The sequence below is a fragment of the Athene noctua genome, chromosome 10, assembly GCF_965140245.1.
Source record: "Athene noctua chromosome 10, bAthNoc1.hap1.1, whole genome shotgun sequence".
In the NCBI taxonomy this organism is placed as follows: Eukaryota; Metazoa; Chordata; class Aves; order Strigiformes; family Strigidae; genus Athene; species Athene noctua.
This window is the reverse complement of record NC_134046.1, coordinates 11466969-11481852: the sequence shown is the minus strand read 5'-3', so window position 1 is coordinate 11481852 and position 14884 is coordinate 11466969. Positions and strand designations below refer to the sequence as shown.

Below are 14884 nucleotides of genomic sequence, written 5' to 3'. Positions count from 1 at the left end.
TCAGCTCCCGACATGAGCCCTGTCCTCACAAATACTTCCCTAGATCAAGTTATTAAATCTGCTAATACATGAGTATATTTAACTTAAAGAAACATGCAAGTGATATCGTTATGAATAATTTGCCATAGGAAATTTGTGTTTTGCATATATATTATACCCAAAATTCAGGTAAAATCTACAACAAGAAGGAATAAGAAAATTAAAGGAAGATTTCCAACTTTATTTTCCAGTATCACCTATCAAATTCTTCACATTTGCCATTTAAAAAGAGAACTGGAGTAGGAACGTACAAACTTAATCTGAATTTTTGTAGACTAATTACTTTTCTGCAACCAGTGTTGCACACACTCTTTGTCACTGATGAAGTGCTCTTTACTAACCCTGCCTGGTCTGTCTGCATCAACAGATGGGAGCAAAACGGCTTCTGTAAATCAGAAACAAGTGACAGCAACTAGATTGTTTCACAGGACTGTGAAATAATCTCAGGTAAAATTCACATTAGAATGTCATTAGGATTTCTCCCTGAAATATTGCTTTACATAAATTTTGTAGTATAATGGTTATTACAAACCTCAATACAAAAAGAGACCTAATCAGTTTTGCAATACCCTCTCCTAATTTGTTTATAAGTTAAATCATATTTTTAAAAATAGATTATGATATATTGCAAGAGAGACTCCTTATTTTAATAACTTATCTTTAGATATGGAGAACACTATTGCTAAAATACTGAAAACATTAAAATGAAATTTCAGAATTAGAAAAGTGAAATATTTCAATTTTCCATTACATGTACTTAAATTTTGCAAGCTGGGATTCAATTAATCAGCTATTGCACTCAACTTTGGAACTGCCAAAGCAGATTATATCTGAGAAGGACATTAAAAAGAACCTTTAGGGCTACACCAAACACAAAGTCATTTAAGACAAGAAACAAAAATACCCATTTTTTTTTTTAGCCAGAGAAGTTAACTCAGAGGACAACACAAGGGTCCCCTTGTACCACTATCGGTACAGCTTCAAGAAAATTAACAACAGTTTTGTAGTACTGCAGTATTAAACCAGAGAGATGTTATTTAGGAAGGAAACTTTTACTTACAATACCAGATGCCTTTGTATTTGGTAAATGCTACTTTTCATCCATTTTAGCTTAATTTCAAGCCTCCCTGGATTTCTTCTTTTCTTCTAACAAATACAAGCAGCTAAAGCCTTTCCTTTTCAAGCGTGCTCTTTGAGCTGCTGGCCTCCCTCGCAGTGATGCTTCACAAATGGAATAGCTTCAACATCTCCACCAGTCCAAACCCCTGAGAAATCCATGTGTATTCATTTCTTTGAAATTATTTCAGAGGAAAAAAAAAAAAGGCACTTCCTTACTTTGTGTTACATTTCAGAAAGTTTAAATGGTCTAATATCCTATTCCTTTTCAACATACCACAAAGTGCTAAATGGTAAGAATTACATTACTGCCACTGCTTAGATCCTGGCTGATAAGGTGAGCCTTTTACATTTATACTGACTTCTGAAAAAGCTGTTGCTATACTGGTCTAATAATTAATAATTCATGGAGCCAAATTACAGCTCTAGAAGGATACAGCCATTTTTACTAGTTCTTTCATATTCTTCTGATTTATGTATGACTAAGTAGGAGACTGAGCAAAGGAAAAAAATTAAAACTTAACACTTCAGGTTTAAAATTAAATTGCTATTCCATACTCAGAAAGGATGGACAGAGCAAGATACAACAATACTCCTTTCGAAACAAGCACGTGTATAAAATTTCTGAATATCAATTTTATTATATAAAAATAGCTTTTGCAGCTACTAAAATTGTAGGTATGTAAAACTGGAAATATTTATCATTAATGGGACTTTCACTGTCATGGGAGTGCAAGACAACACATTAACATTTGTAACATCTTCACGATAGTCCTTCTTTGATGGTATCCTTGATGAATGGACTAATTTTTTTTGCCCCCTGTATCTATCCTCTCATTGTTAAAGGCACATTTTTATTGATCCATGTAGAGAACAAGATCCACCTAAAGACAAGGATAAGTAAAGGAATCAATTTTGTTATTTTATTTCTTTCAGGAAAAAAAAAGATTCATAAAAGGATCTCTTTCTCAATCTACCAAGCATACCTTGGCTGACACTTTTAAAGTGCCTAAAAGTGTTCTAGAGGATAAGGACACAGATCATAATAAAAACAAAACAAATAATAAAAAAGAGTAGTCATCATAAGGTACAGGCATATATACCAGGGCTTTAAGAAGTTCTTAGTCTAATGCAGCTCTTTATTGACTTTTTGTTTTCCAACATTTCATCCTGAGACATCAGGACTGAGGAAGTGCTGTCTTGGACCTTGGGAGAACAAGGAGACCTTTTTTAGTAAATGTACCAGGCTTATGCTGAAAGCACCCAACACAGCACCTGCTTAGAATAGCTATGCTGATCTCGGGCAAATCAGTATTTCAGCAGTGCAAAACAGGAAATTTTGAAGCTTTTTTTTAAAGCTTGTATTATTATTACCAATTAAAAGACGAATTATTGTCATTTAATGGTTTGAGAAACTACTACCTCTATACAGTTACTACAGCCTCTACAAACACAAAGAACTCTTAAAAAGATGGTCCTAAATGTCAGTACACCCTCTCCTGCCCTCTGCCTCACTAGTCTATCCTCCTCAGCATACTTAGCCTCTGGTTATTTGATGGTTTATATCAGCAGATGCAGATTCACAACACAACCACTACCGCGGTGCTCACTGATGTTACGACAAGCTAACATTAAACTCTTAAAATCTAAAGCTCCCTTTTTCATTATGGCTGAGCTACTGAAAGCCTACAAGAAACACCTGGTTTTAGTAAAGAATTTAAGGCCAGATAACAGCCATTAAAGTTTCTGATTAGCACATGTTTTAGAGCTGCAAAATAGGCTTGAACAATCACACATCTTCAATGGAAACAACGTTTCTTGGAAGTCCCCTTGTGTAAGAAATTCAATTGAAGTCCAACATTTGGCAGCGTATGAGAAAATTTTTAATTTCTAAAAGATGTCTCATTGTTCCTCTTCGTATAGGCTGCTGAATTCCTGGCTAATCGCTCAGCCTTCAGTTTGCATATCGCAAATAAAAATCTCGGAAAACCTAATTAATGCAGCTAGACTGTTTAATCTTTTAAGAACAAACTAAAAAAAAATAAAGTGGTGCCAAGAAGAAAGAAGCGTATTGCTTTGGTTTTTGGGAAAATGTGTAAAGGCAAAATTCCCATAATTGTTGAAATAATTAGGTATTAAATTGAGGTTTAGCTTCCTAAGAGCCTAAGACACTTTGAAAACTGTTAATTCCATATCATACATGATCATCTAGCAGTTTTACATTACCACTATCTATTTATATCTTATTTTGAGTTCCAATATATAACGATATGAAGCTATTTAAGCAGCAAATACGTAATTGTGGAGCTGCCCATCATGTTTATCCACGTTGCACAGAAGTATTTACATCCACAAGCATGCTTGAATGCAAACAGCAGCAAAAAGAAGCTAAAAGGTATCGTTACAGGTTGTTCTGCTGGATAACAAGCTGATTCAAAGTGCCCCAAAATTAATCCTTCAACCACCTTCTGGAAAACAACTTTAAGTATCTACCAGAAACAATTGCTGGATGTGTTAACTCTAACATTAATTTACTCAATTTCACACTAAAGATGAGAGCATGAGAACGCTACTGTGAGTATCTGTGCATCTTCTCCAAGGCTGGCTAATTACTGCTGCTAGACCTGTAAATATATTTTCATATTTGTCCTAGAGAATACTTTCCCCTACTGTGGATGGTAACATACTGCAGTGGGTTGTCCATAGAGGTTATGGAGTCCTTGAAGACGCTCAAAACTCAAAAGGAAAAATCCCCAGGTAACTTGTCCTAACTGGACCCACTTGGAACAGAAGGCTGGAGTAGATAGCCACCAGGTTCCCTCCAACCTACATTATTCTATGATCTTAACAGCAAAACAGACAGAAAAACTCCCTGAATAGCAGAGGCTGGAACTGGGAACAAGCAGAAGAAAAAGTGGATGTACAAAGGAATGCTCTGGATTAAAAAAAAAAAACAAAAAAACAAACAAACAAACAAACAAAAAAAAAAACCCCAAAAAACCACAAACCAAAAAAACCCACAAAACACAAACTCATTGCTGAGCAGTTCACCCAAAGAACTTGAGTCATTTATTAAATCTATTATTTTGATATAAAATAATTTGCTTTGTTACTAAGTCTAACAGGAGTCAATTATGTTCAGCGCAGGGAAATATTCTGCACCCTGGGGCACTTTCCTGAACTTGAACCAAGCTTTTGAATTACATCCTGACAGTGTTTGGTCAATAATGACTGATCCGATCATGCTGGAAAGCAACTACAGAGAGGTGGTGGGTTAGTATTAATTTACCACAATTCAGTTTTAAAATCAGTTCAGTTTACGTTAATTCCCGAGGAATATGAAACCTTGGTTTTGTCTCCTGGAGAAGTTCAAGGTGCAATATAAATGGAGAGCCATTGTGGCTAATAGAGAAAAATGGCAGGAGATATCTCAGAGAGGTATTACATCTTTTGTAAAGCAGAAACATCACAGAAAAACCTCTTAGAAGAAATAGTGACCTTTTCCTCAAATAATCTAATTCAAAGTGAATTTAGATGCAGAATTTTATCAAAGACTATTTCTTTTCACTAGCAATTTTGTTTATGCCTTGTTGTTTTCTGCAGATTTAATATCTACTCAATGTGAGCTGTATCTAGCATGTGCAGAGGGCAGCCTCGCTTCTCAGTTCACACATACCAATAATTAGAAGCTTTGCAACTGTACTTAGCTCCACTTACTGTGATGAAAGATGCAGATGTCTGTTTTAAGAGCCTCTGATAAGCATTCAGTTTGATCAGGCTGTACAAATACCGTGCAACTTGTACTCTGCAAAATTTCTTAACCCACTATTCACACACAAGTACACACTCCGAGCATTTAGACTTCTAAAGATGAGATTTCTAGGCCAGAGAGAAGATTTGGGTGTACACCATGAACACTTCAATAGCTAAAACCACATTTTCCAAAGCCATTTAGGCACCAGTGAGCTTCCAAGAAGCACTCAAACAGAGCAGCAATTGCTGTTGTTGTACTGAAGCACCTCTAAATATCTCTGCTATTATCTATGTAAATTTATCCTAAAGTCCTAAAAGCCAGCAGTAGAAATGAGTTAGGCTCCCATCATGAAAATGTACATCTAAATATACATATACAACATATGTAAACTAGTCACCTGAACTAAGCTATTAGCTTAAAGATACTGCCATCAGTTACACCACTATTACAACTGCAGAAACTTCTGGAAACAGAGATTTGTAGCTTCAGAAAGTGTTATGACAGGGTTTTTTATTATTTTAGTAAGAATGATTATTTAAGCTTCCTTACATTATTGAAAATCCTACACTAACAACAGAATTGTCTATTGTATTGGCTAAATAGATCAGCACAGCAAACAAGGGCAATAATATCCATTTTCAGTTAGAAGGTGAAAGCAAAGTCAAAATGGAGAACACAGAAAATAATCACAGACTTACATTTTAAAACACAGCTAGCATTCCCAAACCAATTAAACATGGGTTTTGTCCTTTACCTCAGTTTTAAACTGCTGCCATAGCTTTCAAGCTATGAAACTATCATCGTGCAGAAAACACTGGGAGAAGACAGAAGGAAACCCATATGGCCTATTAACCTCTACACACCAAGATTATACAAGTGCACAGCAGGAATAAATTACCACCATCTCCTGTATCCTTATACACACAGGTACTCATAACACTGGGAAAATAACTTTCCACTGCAAGCTGAAGGACTCAGTCCATACAGGATCAGACGAGCAGACATGGAGGTGCAGAAAACCAAGCAAGCTGTCTGGTAACTGAGCACATTTTAAATTAGTCTAACGTTCGTTGTGTTGGAAATGCCAAAAGGATGGCTGGAGGATGTAAGTGTTCATTCATAACTTCCCAGCTATATGCAAGTTAAATTTGACAGAAAAAGAGTAAATGAAGAAAACCTCAAGCTCAAATAAAATATACCTAATTTTAGACTAAGGATATGCAAGGGCCATGTCTGCTAAAGCTACAGGGTAGGTCAGAGGTACAGCTATACTTTTCCTCCTAAACTCAAGAGTTTTTGCATGGGTAAGAAATGTTTAAAACTATTGCTAACTTCCATTTTTTTCTTTGACACAAGTCTAAGAAGTAGCCTACAGTAACATCTCCAGTATTAACTCTAAAATCTAGGTAGAGCTGTCCGTCAGCTGACCCTAATATTGCTAAGAGAGCATTAGGCAGACTGGCAAAAAGCCACATCCAGTTTGAAACATGTACTGAAAATTTCCTCTGTCAGAAGAATCTTTAATCTATTTATAATCTACAATATTTCCTCTAAACAGCACTCCACGTCTTATCTTGTATCATTTTCCACATAAATGCCATGCCACAGAGCTAAAACATATGTCCCAATAGAAAAGTAGATTTTTTTTTTTTTTAAAGTGAAATGTTTAAGAGATTGACCTTATTACAATTCAATCTACAGTCATTATTACCAGAACAACTCAAAAGCAATTCCTGTCATCTTCCCTGCTGCAGTGTTTTGGAAACCAGAGCCCCTGCTACAGGAAAGCAATTCTTTCCTTTTTTGCCCATCTTTTGATTAGAAAACCAAAATACTGACAAAATTTATTACATCTTTTCTGACACTTCTTCCAGGAGCGAGGGTCTTCATTGCATGTTCTTGTGAAATTTACATAGGTAATTTAGATCATCTTTTGTAAATTCTTCACGTTTGGACCTGAATAAGCCATCCTCCCCTTCCTGAGCCATTACAGACTGCACACTCTGCTCCCCAGATTTTCCCCTTTGCTGCATGACACTGGGGAACTGGAGTGTCAGGGAGAGAATTTCAGGTTATATGGCATGGCAAGAGACTATCTGAAATGGGATAAAGCTTTTTAGCAGCAGGTGGAAGAAAAAAAAACGCTGCTGTAAGTGCAAATACAAGCATTAGGGCTATTCCCACTTGCATACCTTGCTAACAATCCTCTAGGACAGCAGACACACAGAAATTAAGTTTCCTTGAACACACCTTCATCATGTCTGGCTGTATAGAACAGACATAAAGGAGCAACAAACAAGTTAGCAACTATAAAGAGCCTTTCAGTTGCTATTTTACTCTTATACTACAATCCATACAGTATTTATCTTCTTTCAGAAGCCACAGAAACTAACAAAGAAAATACGTGCTGATGTTTCACTATGATTATTTATGACCTATTTTATGTATCTGATTATGCACCATTCACAGTAGCCAGATTAAAGTCAAGCTTCTTACACTGCGTGCTCATTCAGCAAAAAGGTATGGTTTCAGCTCTCATCTCTCCAAGCTGCACATGATGGTAGCTGGCTTCTGGAGTTGAATTTTGAGTTGCTGGTAGCACCAACAAACCACACCCAAGATCAGAGACTGTCCATCCACCGCACGAACCACAGCAAGACAGTCCTTGAACAAGAGCTTAGAACATAAGAGAAATGAGAAAAAAGTCTAGTATGTTAAAAAAGTGGGTATTAACAGCTATCAATGTACTATCCATTCATTAAATAAAGTTTTAATCTCAAAAAAAATTTTCCACATGAAAAGATGTTTTTGTTTGATGCAATTCACATGCATGCTAAACTAACACAACACTAATCCTGTTTTCTCTCACAAAACCATCAGACAGGTAGTCAGTGTGAGCAGCAAAGACACCAGCCTGACCTCTCCCAGACTCACACCATCCATCGGAGGCGGAAAACTGTGTGAGGAAGCTGCTACACCACACGGGCAAAACAGAGACAGAGCATGGCCGAGACGAGCAGGTACTGCTCAGCATCCCATTAATGTCCTCTGAATTACAGCATAACCTGGTATTTATATTCCCAATGCTCAGACAGTGAGGTACCCCATCCGTTTGGTGCCTATCAGATAGACCAGCTATCAGGGGAAATCTTTAGCTGCTTCGTGTAACACCACTGGATAGAGTATATCTGGAATTCAAGCGTTACAGTGGTACTTTTGCTATTTTGGTTACTTCAGTAACGTGCCAGACCTCTGTCTGTACCTCACAAATGAAATGCAGAAGGAAGGTGGCAGTATGAAGGACAACAGCAGAGTGAGACATCTCACCATGCTGAAAACAGCAAGCCTGGAAAAGCAGCAATCCTGGCAACCACACAGTGTACAGGCTCACTGCAACAGGGAAAAAGACTTGAGAGGGTTGGGGTTTTTTAATGGTAAATACCTGAAATACATATGTCTGAGACAACATGATGCTGTTTGTTTCCATTCAGACCTGTGATAATTACACCTCAACTTTGATACAGTAATTATTTTTTATGATGCTGCTAAAACATTGTATTTCACATGCTTATTTAAGCAAGAACATCACTTCCTTTCTTATGATTGACAAAATTACACTCTTCTAAGGAAAAAAACCTCTCTCTATAGTACAGTGGTTCACCAAGTTCCAAAACAGTCCTATGAGTCCTTCCAATCTACTGGAGTCAGGTGCCGTTAAGGAACAGAGGAAAGGATACAGCCCTGTGTTTCGGTTTTATTCCAAACTTCAAGACTACCTTTTCTTGATCATAACTTTCCACCTCTGCTACAGATATGTGGATGTTTCTTTAATATCTTCCCTTTTGTAGGTCATATTCTCATTACATTTAGGTATGTTGTCTAAAATATACCAAGAGAGAGCTGATTACTGTACAGATTTTGGGATCAATATTACATGACTGACGAACAAGCTGGCAATGTACTGGGAGAGGAAAATTCTGGCTGCATAGGATGAACAGCTCCCCTTCAACTGATGCTGAATTATGAGAGAACACTACAGGCTCAATGAACATCTGGAGCAAACCGAAGTATTTAATATGTCCAAGAAACTCAGTTACTCAGAAGTTTTTTCTTCTGTTTTAAAACGTGTCATCGCGTTTTATGATTTTACAGAATTCAGATAACAACATGAAATTTCTGTAGTTTTACATTAGGAAAACTGTGCTAAAGACTACTAGAAAGAAATCATCAAGTCGAGAGAAAGCCCTGCTGCCAACAGTGTAAGTTTTGATTCTGAGAGAAGTCTCTCTGCTTGAAAGGGCCAGACACTGTTCCTGGAGCTTCTGGTTCACTCCCCAACAGGAATGCTTTGGACATGGCTCTAAGCTTTCAAATGACAGGACAGCCATTAAAAAGGAAGCAGTTGGTGGAACCATACTAAATATGCCCTCCCTGTCCCCTCCCCTCAATGCAATATCTTTTAAAGGTGATAAAGTTTAGGACAGTAAGGGCTATAACGTCTAAACTTCCCTCAGTTGGGCAAAGTCTGGGACAGGAGACTCGTCTGAAAGAGACATAAGGGCAGCAGGCAGAACCATTCAGATATGAAAAGAAAGTAAAAGAAAAACTGTTTCAATTCTCACTTTGATATTCTTATGGAGATGCACAAATAGATCTCAGTTTTTGTAGCCTTTAAGGGCAACACATCATGAAGCTTAGTCTTTCAAACTGAATTTAAATGCATCCTTAAATTATAGAAAAAAGGCTTTTGTTTGCATAAGATGGCAATCCAAAACAGACACTCTAAATAATGGGGCTGTTATGAGTCTAGGCAATTTTATTTTCAATAGAAAAGAATCCTTCCCATGCAAAAACTTTGATTAATTGTTTTGCATCAGGAAGAATGAATCTTTTTTTAATTGTGGCAAAAAAAATCATTATTGATTAAAATGTCATTTTAAGTAAGACATTATGGAATCAAAAGATCATTTCTGCTCTTTCCAAATTAAGCATACAAAACTAAAATTTAAACTGTAAGTAAAATGCCATATATTGCATTGGAATGAATTTCCAATAATAGTAACTACTTTATATTGGTACAAACAAACTTTGTCTTAATTAGATTGACCTTTAAAAAGCTTCTCAGGCATTTGAGCAATGTAAATACTTAAAGTATGATTCATTCACATCCTTGTTTGCTCAGACAACTCTGAAAGCTTTGAAACATGGAGCTGGGGCCAATTCCATCCATCCTGCAACTCTGCTGGGGTCAGTCCAGCCAGGCCTTGAGTGAGTTTCTTCCCTTCTGACTGCACGGTGGCCTGGGGGTGATTGGGACCTTGTATACAAGTCAGCATGGCTGTGAAATACAGCAGGAGCTACAGCAAGTAGTTACTTGTGAGATGAGCGAACAGTTGATGGGGTTGAAGATGAAGTGGCATCGCTACGCCAGAAGATGTACAGTTCATGTTATTTGCCCACAGATCATGAATTTTCTAAAAAGGATGCCTACTTTTTAGTGTGAGCATACAGACTATGACATGTCTCTTCCCATACAAATAGTCAGCATAGATTATTCCTCATAGATGGTGTGTGTTGACTTGAGAAATGTCCCATTCAGAAGACTCCTATGTCCACACAGGTAACTTGCAGATTCTGTCTCAGAGCAATTTTCTTTTATTGATGCTGAGCTTATCCTTGCTAGAATAAGGAAGTGAATTTGATATAAGGGAACTTATTTTGACACTTTATGATTCTGTTTCACAGTATGTGGACCTCACACACCAGAGAATAACAGAGCTCATGTTTCAATGCTCAGACTTGTCACCTCCCTCTCTCCACCTGTTCTTCTGAGTGACCACTGCACAAACCTTGCGACCAGCATAACAGTAACAACTAATAGATGACCTTACTCAGCAAGTGACTGTGTACAGAAGGGCTGTAGAATTTAGAATAAAACCAAACACAGCAACAAAAAACAGACTTTGCCTGAAATGGAGAACAACAGAGATGGATGTATATTTTTTATCAAGGTCTAAGAAAACTATATCAGATGCTTAAAATTATTACTTCTATACAAAACTACACTGTTATAAAAACAACATAATTCTAGCCAGAATGCTTACTATGTGCAGGTATGTGTGACCTTCCCTTCAAAAGTAATCTGCATCCTCAGGATTCATCCATACCAGCAGAGAGAGCATCACTGCATCAGCTGTTATGACTCGCTTTTACCTACATCCACGGAAAGCCTATTCCACCTCATCACCGCGTGCGCTCCTGATTGTTCGTTTGAAACTGTCAATTTAAAACATTTCTCTCATGAACTTTAGCTCTAACTAGACTACAGAGACTGTGAGTGTTCCTTGCAATAAAGGAAGATTAAGGCTAGGAAGGACAAGCAAGTATCATAAAAATAACAGTGTATAATTGGGTAGCCCACCATAGCTGGTGAAGAGAAATGAGCAGGTCAAGCAATCGAGAACCAGGAGAAATGACCTTAAAAAGTTCTGTCTGGGGACAGACTGCCAATGGTCTCATCAGCATTCAGCTCCACTGCCACAGTCTGGAGGAGGAAACATAATGCAGAAAATGGAAAGGAGGAAGATAGAAGAGCAGTGGGGAGAAAAACATCTTTCTTAATTCAGCCAGGGAGGAGATGGAAACCAGCCGTCTGCAACCTTTTTTCTATTTTTTTTTTTTTTTTTAAATGAGTCCTCTGTTCTGTGACCCACCCACTGATATATTTTCAGTATCACGTATAATCTTTAAGAAGAAAGATTAGTGATTTACAAAGAAAACAGTTAGTAGAAAGGTGCTGTCAGATCTATTACCACATATTCCTATTGTTTCATGCGAACAGAGAGGGGCTTTGGGTGGGATTTTCAACAATGCTCAGCAGATTAAGGTGCTCAGTGATTTTCAACAAGAGCCAGACACCAATCTGCCTTTTATGTCTTTGAAAATCTTTTACTTGTAAGCTTTTCAAGACAGATTGTGGTTTCCTAGGTGTTTGTATAGCTCCTTCGGCACTTGGGTGTTACGGCAACATAAAGTGATATTGAGAATTAGTTATTTTCTGTCATCTAGCTTTTCCATCAGGTTTTTACAGTTTTTTATAATGAAAAAAGATTTTTAGAGAAAAAGAACAATTTTGTAAATGCATACATATACACAATTTTCATACATGTTTACAGGTTATCATCAAGAAACTGAAAATCTCCAGAATGTTTTTGTTATGTTTTCTTCAAGATTCCATTTTTCAACCATACTTTTGCCTGAATATTTTCAATGAGAAGTGATCTTTCCAAATGTTACTGCTAGCTTTTCCAACAGAAGAGAATATAAATTGTAGCTTGAACAAAACAAGAAACCCCCACTCAGCTAACAGTCCCCGCACACGGGGAGGGCGATGCTCGGCATTCGTGGACTACACAGGAGCAGCATTTTGGCCATAAGCCGAAGTCCTTGTGATCTCCGTTCCACACACACAGCAGTGTCCGTTACCCAGCAGAGACTCAGGTGTAATTACACCTTCTAATGTAGCACCTGCCCAGCAGCCACAGAGATTCAGTTTCTAATTTCCACTACTTCATTGCAATGAGTCCATAATTAGACAATGATAGTAATATGACTAAAGATACAGGATGAGAACTCCTTGTAACTTCGATCTTTTATTGTATAAGGGGTGAATAGCAATGGAAACACTGGCAGTGCTGTTTGCCTTCAAACCCACTTAACTTTTTCATGCTCTGGCATGAATTTTGATCTAAACCTCAAGATAAGGAATGATGCAGAGCCCCTGCACACACGCAGAGTTATTCATACATTAAGGTTTATTCCCCACACTGTTGCTTCAATGACATTAAAAAAATTAATTTTCAGCAGGGATAAGCAGTCTGTTACAAAAATGTCATCCCCAGATGAAATATATATGCAAAAAGCCAGAATCAAATATTCTCGCCAGGCAGGTTCCCTTCTACTCTGCTCAGGCCAAACATGAAGACAAGCTGTAGGAGGTAAACCCATATCTGCTTCGCCATATGTCACCCTATCATACTTAGCCTCAGACCAGTTAGCTCTTTCAAATGTCATTAAAACTGACTGTATTGAAAAATACCTTAAGAGCACAGCATCTGTGGTGCTCCTGACCCATGATATTTAGGTCTAGAAAAGGTTTTCACCAATATGCTATGAAGATCAGGCACACGCCCCGTTCGTAGATACGCAAGACTTGGTCCTGCGAGGCGATGACAGCCCTCGGCTCTCATCAGCCTTAAAGTGATGAAGATACTCAGCAACTCGTAAGATCTGACCTGTGCTGAATAAGAAAGTTACACATTTAGCTCCAGATGCTGCGGAAGTCTCTCCAACACAATTTACCTAACTTCTCATTGCAGCTAACAAAAGTGGTACTTATGTTACTACCACTGTACTCTTTTAATAAACAACATACAAGCATTCACTCACTGCAAACTCTCTATTATTGCATTTATTTTTTCATAAGGCTTTTAAACAAGGCCAAAAACTGTGCAAAATCTAAAGAAAAACAGCTGGGCTATTTCTCCTATGGAAAGTTGCATGAAATCAATGCTGGACCTGCTGTGTCCTAAATCATCTGGAATTCAGCTACCTGTGCTCTGTGTGACCTATCTGCCACGGCGGGCACTTCAGCTCACTGGTTTAATACTTCCCAGGCCAGGAGCCTGGCATTTTCACTGCAAGGTCACCAACCATCATTCTGACTTTTTTTTATTCCCTTCCCCCCTTCCACCCACAGCACATCATTTTTCTGGAAATTTGGCTGAGGTTTAAGAAGTATGAGATCTCAGGGCGTTTAGAAAACACAAGGAAATCCATTTGATCATTCTTACATTGATTCTTCCGTGCTCATTTTCACATAGGGATTATTTCAAAAAGGACTAACTATCACATTAACAGATCAGCTCTGGCAGTTCTAAAACATGCACTAGTACCTCGAGTTTCCAACAAGTGTCATTTTGCAAATGAGAAATAATATATATCAAGAAGTGCTGGTTTTGGTGAAAGATTCACGATATATTTTATATACTTAACTCATTTTAGATACTATCAATCAACTCCAATTAATATATGTGATGCTGAAGGAGAGGCCACCAACTTGACTGCATTAGGCTGCTGCCAATCACTCATCCTACAATTTCATGGTGCTATAAGAGCAGAGTTGATGATTAAGACCTATGTTCAGCTCAGGCAACTGAGGAAAACACTGAACACTGGCTCAAAAGCCACTGGCGACAGAGCAGCACAATGAAAAGCAGAGACTTTGGAAAGTTTACGGTTCATTTTAAGCATGCCACCCCCCGCTCCACGTTACCAACAATGCCTTTTGTAGAAGCAAACCTATTCAGAGCAAGACACAGATGTTATGTTTATAGCAGAGATTTGTTCTCAGAATTTCCAGGGATACCCACGGGCTCAGCCGGATGGCACAAGCCCATCTCCTTTGGCTACTGCTCCCCCACTGCAATGCCATCCCTACACAACAATAGCTGCTGTCTCAGTGTTACACTAACAGATTTAGGAAATGAGTGGCAAAGAAAACAAGCAACAAGATGGAGAGTTATATTCCCAGGGGATTTGGCCACCTGCAGCGGAATTTAGGTGAAATTAATCCATTCAAAATCCAGCTCAATACTGAAAATAACTACAAGACCATCCAGGGATTGTTTCCTATCAACTATAAAAAGCATCACAGTACAGGTGCAGAATTTGGGTCTAGTTCCCTAGTTTAAAGTAGCTATGGTTTCAGTTCACCTATTATCAAAATGAATTTAATACTTCTTTATAAAGTGTTTGCACCTGCCACCTCCAACCAAGAACTGGGTTTTCATTATTTTATAGACTGCTGGATATGCTTGCACAAAATTATATGAGACTTTACCTCTATTTAGTAACCTGCAAGAGGCTCACTGCTGACAAAAATCTCCTTGGGCTAACATGGAATAAAAACGATTG

At 37.9% G+C, this 14884-nt stretch overlaps 1 protein-coding gene across 4 annotated transcripts in view; it reads right to left on the bottom strand.

The window, feature by feature from the left end:
- The window catches only part of LOC141964007 (contactin-4), a 340757-nt gene that overhangs the window by 237504 nt on the left and 88369 nt on the right, over positions 1-14884 (bottom strand). The window contains exon 1 of one of the 4 annotated variants that reach the window (XM_074913774.1): positions 7406-7499. The exons of 2 other annotated variants lie outside the window; for them this stretch is intronic. The gene's annotated coding sequence lies outside the window, so the exon portion shown is untranslated. Of the gene's footprint in view, positions 1-1099; positions 1216-7405; positions 7500-14884 lie in introns of those variants that run through there. One more of the 4 variants, XM_074913773.1, reaches the window with a different exon arrangement.